Source organism: Mauremys reevesii, linkage group 3 (assembly GCF_016161935.1).
Source record: "Mauremys reevesii isolate NIE-2019 linkage group 3, ASM1616193v1, whole genome shotgun sequence".
Taxonomy (NCBI): domain Eukaryota; kingdom Metazoa; phylum Chordata; order Testudines; family Geoemydidae; genus Mauremys; species Mauremys reevesii.
Window position 1 is genome coordinate 14,668,401 of NC_052625.1, and position 5,742 is coordinate 14,674,142.

Consider the following 5,742-nt stretch of genomic DNA (forward strand, 5'->3'; position numbering starts at 1 on the left):
AATGGAGAGCTGAATGAGCAAGTCACTTAGCTTCGTTGTGCCTCTGTCTCCTCATCTGTACAACAGGGCTGATACTTACCTGTTGTAAATTGGGGTTGTTGGGATTAAAGCTGGGTAAAAATCTGATCTTTTTTTTTTTCTGGTTCACCAGCCGTAGCAAAAAACTGCAAGAAAAAAATATTAGGTTTGAGTCTAACAGAATCCTAAATTTTCAGCAAATCAACAGTCAGTTTGGGGTCAAACTAACCATTTTGTTCAACCGTAAACGTTTTGTTTCTGGGCACTCTTTAAGGGCTGGATTCACAACATGACCAGAGGAGGCAGTGGTGGACTCCACCCCTCTGATAACTCTTAACCCAGTGGTCAGAGCACTCACTTGGGATGGGTGAGAGCTGGGCTCAATTCCCCTCTGCTCTATGTGGAGTAGGGATTTGAACAGGTGTCTCATCTGTCAAGAGTGTGTTCTAAGCACTGGGCTGTGGGGTAGCCTCGGGCAGGGCTCTCTGCCTCGCCTGTTGAAGCTGTTCCATTTGTATAGAATACTTGAATAGTCCTTGGAGCAGGGAGGTGAACTTGGGTTTTCCACCCTCTGCCTTTGGTGAGTACTCTAACCACCAGCCTATGGAGTCATTCTCTCTCTGGCCCAACAGCTATTCAAGTATTGCATGCAAAGTGGAAGAGCCTCAGAATACCCCTTAGCCAGGACACTCTTAGGTGATAGAAGACCCAAGTTCAAATCCCTGCTCCACAACAGGCAGAGGCGAGATTTGAACCCATATCCCCAGCTGAGTGTTCTAACCACTGGACAAAAAATTAGGAGGGCAGCTCCTCCTGCTGTTGTGTGAATCCCCCTCCACACACACAAATGGCCAAAACTACTGAGCACATTTGTGTCAAATTTGCTAATAGGTTTGGGTTAACTATTCCTTTTTTTTGGGGGGGTGAATAAACTATTAGTGCAAAACAATTCACCTAGCTCTAATTAGAGCACGGGACTGGGAACTCGAGCCATTTGGATCCTAGACTTGGCTTTGCCACAAACTTTGTGGGATCTTCAGCTGGTCACAGGCCATAATGTTCATAAGTGCCCACAAAGCTTTTTGAGTGCTATCGACTCCTATTTTAATGTTATTTACTATATGTTCTCTTCTGCTGGGAGCCTGAGTCAGAAATACTAAGAGGTTTCGCATAGTGTTGACCGAGGAAAGCAAACAAGTAACTCTGAACAAAGAAAGAACTTAATGATATAGCTAGTTCTCCTCCTTTTAGCTGTCAAATAGCTCCCTCGAATACAACACCCGCTGGGGGATGGGGATGTAGCGCACACACTGTAATGCAGGCACTGTAATTGGTACCTGTGTTAAAGGGTACACACCAGAGCTATTCAGCTGTAAAAGTATTTGTTCTACTGTATTCCTTGTCCACTACTAAGCCTATTCTGCCTATCTCCCTGTATTCTCTCTTTTGACTGGACACAGCATCCTTTCTCTCTTCCTTTTGCTAAGAGTTAGGGTACGTCTATACTACCCGCCGGATTGGCTAGTAGTGTTCGATGTATCGGGGATCGATTTATCACGTCTCATCTGGACCTGAAATCGATCCCCAAATCGACACCCGTACTCCACGTCGGCAGGAGGAGTAAGCAGAGTCGACAGGGGAGCCGCGGCAGTCGACTCGCTGCCATGAGGACAGCCAGGTAAGTCGAACTGAGATACTTTGACTTCAGTGTAGCTGAAGTTGTGTATCTTAATTCGAACCTCCCGCTAGTGTAGCCCAGGCCTTAATTATGCAGCCTGAAGAATGTTTGATTTCTTCATTAGAAACTGTTCTATAGATGTCAGATCATTATCAGTAGTGTGGGCGGGGGAGGGGGGGGCGTACACTGTTCATAAGTGTACAAAACATTCTTGGTTTGTATAGGTGAAATTTGCTATATAAATAACAAGACTTCCTGGAAAAAGACAGCACATGCTGTGAATTGGGCCTGCTCCCAGACAATCTTAACTCTTGAATGATTAGCTTTTAATTATTATGCTATAAATTACTTAATAAGTGAGTACTTTTTATGGCACCTATTGTATCACATGACAACTGCTAAGCTCTGTGAAATACACATAATTACTATAACAGAAATGTAATTATAGATCTTATGTAGAATGGGAATTCTTGGATAGCAGGGATTTTGTCTCCCCTGACATCTTCTCCCCCATTCCCCCCCCCCCCAAAAAACACACCACAACCACCTAGGGAATGCAGTGTGATCTAAAGGTTAAAACTGGGGTCTAGGAGGGCTCGTCTCTTCGCTCTGCCAGTGATTCACTCTGTAACCTTGTGCAAATCATTTAATTGACATGATTTTTCACTGCCTTGTGCCTTGACTCCCTGACACTGATGCAAAGTGCTACCAAATCCAATTTCACCTGTCGCTTATTCCAGTTAGTGTGTTAGAGAGGAAGGATGGCCCAATGGTTTGGGCATTAGCCTAGGCAGGGCCGGCTCCAGGCACCAGCTGAGCAAGCTGGTGCTTGGGGCGGCATATTCTATGGGGCGGCATTCCGCCCAAACCTAGGGCAGCACGACCGGCTCTTTTGTGTTTTGGTTTGCCGCTCCGGCCGCCCTGTAGGGGGCGGCAGTGTGGAGGAGGGGAGCACCCTGCAGCAAACTGGGCAGGGCAGCCCCTGTTCTTCCCTCTCCGCCGACTGAAGCGGCGCAGAGCCCTCCCGGCAGGCGGCGCAGTGGTCATGACCGCGGGACAAGTGCCCTGCTGAAGCCCTGGCCGCCCCCCTGCTCTCTCTCTCCCTCGCTCCCTCCCCTTCCTCCCCGCTAGACTGAGTGCGCACTCCACTGCACGTCTGCAGCACAGGGAGTCCCCCTGCGCCCTGGCTCCGGCTGCCCGGCAGGGGTTTTTTGTTGTTTTTTTTTCCCCCAGCTTTGCCACTCTGGCCATGCCCCAGGTTTTTTGTTTTGTTTTTGTTTTGTTTCCCTGCTTTGCCGCTCCGGCCGTGCTGCAGGTTCCCCTCTACCCCCGCTTTGCTGCTCCGGCTGCGCCACAGGTTTTTTGTTTGGTTGTTCTTCCCCTGCTTTGCCGCTCCACGCCCCCCCCCCCTTTTTTTTTGCTTGGGGCGGCAAAAAAGCCAGAGCCGGCCCTGAGCCTAGAACTTGAGAAACATGTTGAAACTGTTCCACTGTATTTAAATAAAGGTTCATTTTAGCAGGGGAAGTGCATCCTGGCTCTCTTACCTCCCAAATGGGTGTCCTAACCCTCAGGCTAGAGAGCCATTCTCTCTTGCTAGTCCAATGCTATTTATCTGCTGTAGAATAGCTCCTTTACCCCCCATGCAACGAAGACATGGCTACACTTGCTTATCTTCCTCCTTCACTTCCACTTGCTGCTGAATGGGGATTCTAATACAATCAATGCCAAGAAATAATGGGTTGGATCCTGTGTGGTGCTCTGTGCCATCAGTTCCCATCAAAATCAAGAGGGGTTGTAGTTGCTTAGCACCTCCCAGAATCAGGTACTACCTTTAGGGAAAATAGCCTATTTAACTGTCCTATAGAATACAGCGGTGAATTTGATCCCTGCTTATAGAATTCTATAAAATGTTTTTTAATAAAACATAGATAGAGGATGTCACTATTAAAATCTATAGATTTTGAGTAACTTTTTTTTATAAAACCTTATCAAATTGCCATAGAACATTATCTTTTTTTTTTCATCCCAAGTACATTCTATAGAATTTTTCTATAAGGGTGGCTTTCAAAGGCTTTCTTAATACAAAATGGTTAATGCAGGAAAGAAAAGAATGTTTTTGTTTGACAGGGTACTTCAGGTCAAAATATTTTCCACTGACCTAACTTTGTTTGTTTCTCTGAAGGGGCAGAGGTGGAGTTTCTTACCCGCACAGATATTTTTACGACCTCAGTTATGTGCTTTTTTAGATCTTGAAATGACTCATCTTAACTGTGGCTGGATTGACTTTGAGCATTTGAGCAATTTCTTCTGGACTGACCCAAGGTAATTGACTATGGAACTGTGTGTGATCCTTGTTTTTTTTATTACTATTTATTTTTATTTCATTTTTAAACTATTTTTCCAAACCATGCAGTAATCCAGATTAGTTTACAAATGAGAGGGACGTGAGGGTGGAGAGGGAAAATATTTGGCACATGCCATAGCGCTAAGTAGAGACTGCAGCTTTTAGGATTTTCTTAACACGGCTTTGAAGCCTGCCAATTGTTACTAAGATATAAAATGACAATAACACGTACTCCAAAATGACAGTCCCAAACCTTGTCTGCATCTAAAATTTAGATCAACATAGCCATGGCACTGTGGTGGAATACACCCTGTGTTCACACCTACATGCTATTGTAATAATCTTTCTACAAAGGACACCTTGTAAGGTATCATTAGAAAACTCATAATTTGCTAATCAGTATTGTCCCGGTAAAATGTGTGGCACCATTGTATGTGAAGATCTAAGATTCCCCTGTACAAAGTCATTAACACATTTTCCAAACCCCAGGGCTCTGTCCAGGCAGAAGTCAGGTCTGTCCTAAACAAAGGAAGGAATGTGTGCTTGCCTTAATTTGCATTTAAGCAGTAAAGAGTCCTCAAGCAGGAAAGGAAAACAAAGGAAGTTCAAACAGGTGGAAAAAACAGCAGAGGGTCTCAGATGGAAATTGTTTCAAGAGGGGGGACTGAAACTATAATAAGGAGGGAACAACACCCCAAAGCACCCCTCTCTCTCCCTCCCTCCACCTCATTCTCTATACCTGAGAAGACAAAAGGAAATGCACAGAGCCATTGGACTCTGTGGGAGGGCTCCTGGCCTGAGAGTTTCATCAGTAATCTGCTGGAGCATGTGGTGAGCAAGTTTGCTTTGCAACTAAGTTTCTTAAGTAAATGCCAGTGAGTGTTATGTCATTATTTTGCTTGTAATCATTTCTGACTTTTATGCCTCATTACTTATACTCACTTAAAATCTCTCTTTGTAGTTAAAACAATAAAATAAGATTATCTTAAATAGTTACCCAGATACTTCAATTTAAACACACTGGATTAGATAATAATCAAGTGGCATATTATTCCCTTAAAGAAATAACGGGCAATATATTTGTACTCTCCAGGAGGTGGCTGGGCAATACAGGGCATACATTTCTGGGGGAAGATCTGGGACTGATGGTGTGTTGGTATAACCCAGGCTGGTGAGAGACAGGGTATAGCTGGCAGCCTGCAGTTACACACAGACACTCAGGGTGTGGCTTGTACCCTGGAAGGTAGTTTGTGATGGCCCAAGTAGGAGTTACTACAGCAAGGGATTGTAAGACACCCAAGGTTGCAGGGCAGGAATGACACAGCCTCCCACTAGTCTGGATTGTGCCCTGGTATGTCGTAGTTAAGGTAAGATTGTTACACACATTTTTCGTAAAAGTCAGACAGGTTTCTTTATTGCCAGTGACCTGTTTGTGACTTTTGCTAAAAATATGCAAGACCAAATGGGGAGCTGAAGGCTCCCCACACCACCCAGGGATGCCTGGCTCAGAGCTTCAGGGTCCCCACGCCGCAGATGGCTCCAAGCTCGGGGCACTCCCACCACTTGTGGTGGTTCTGGCTCAGAGCTCCTGGGCACCCCTGGCCAGCCATGGCACTCCATGCTCCTGGGCACCCCCACCAGCTGCAGTGACTCCATGCTCTGGGGCACCCCCCACCGGCCGTGGGGCCAGGAACTGTGCAGC

The 5,742-nt window shown here is 45.8% G+C and overlaps 1 long non-coding RNA gene across 1 annotated transcript; it reads left to right on the forward strand.

Annotated features, from left to right (window-relative positions):
* Positions 1 to 1,512: 1,512 nt before the first annotated feature.
* On the forward strand, positions 1,513 to 4,870 carry LOC120400163. Its single transcript, XR_005595572.1, has 3 exons — positions 1,513 to 1,696; positions 3,879 to 4,018; positions 4,530 to 4,870. It is a non-coding gene; the product is annotated as an uncharacterized LOC120400163 (long non-coding RNA).
* The last annotated feature ends 872 nt before the right edge of the window (positions 4,871 to 5,742 follow it).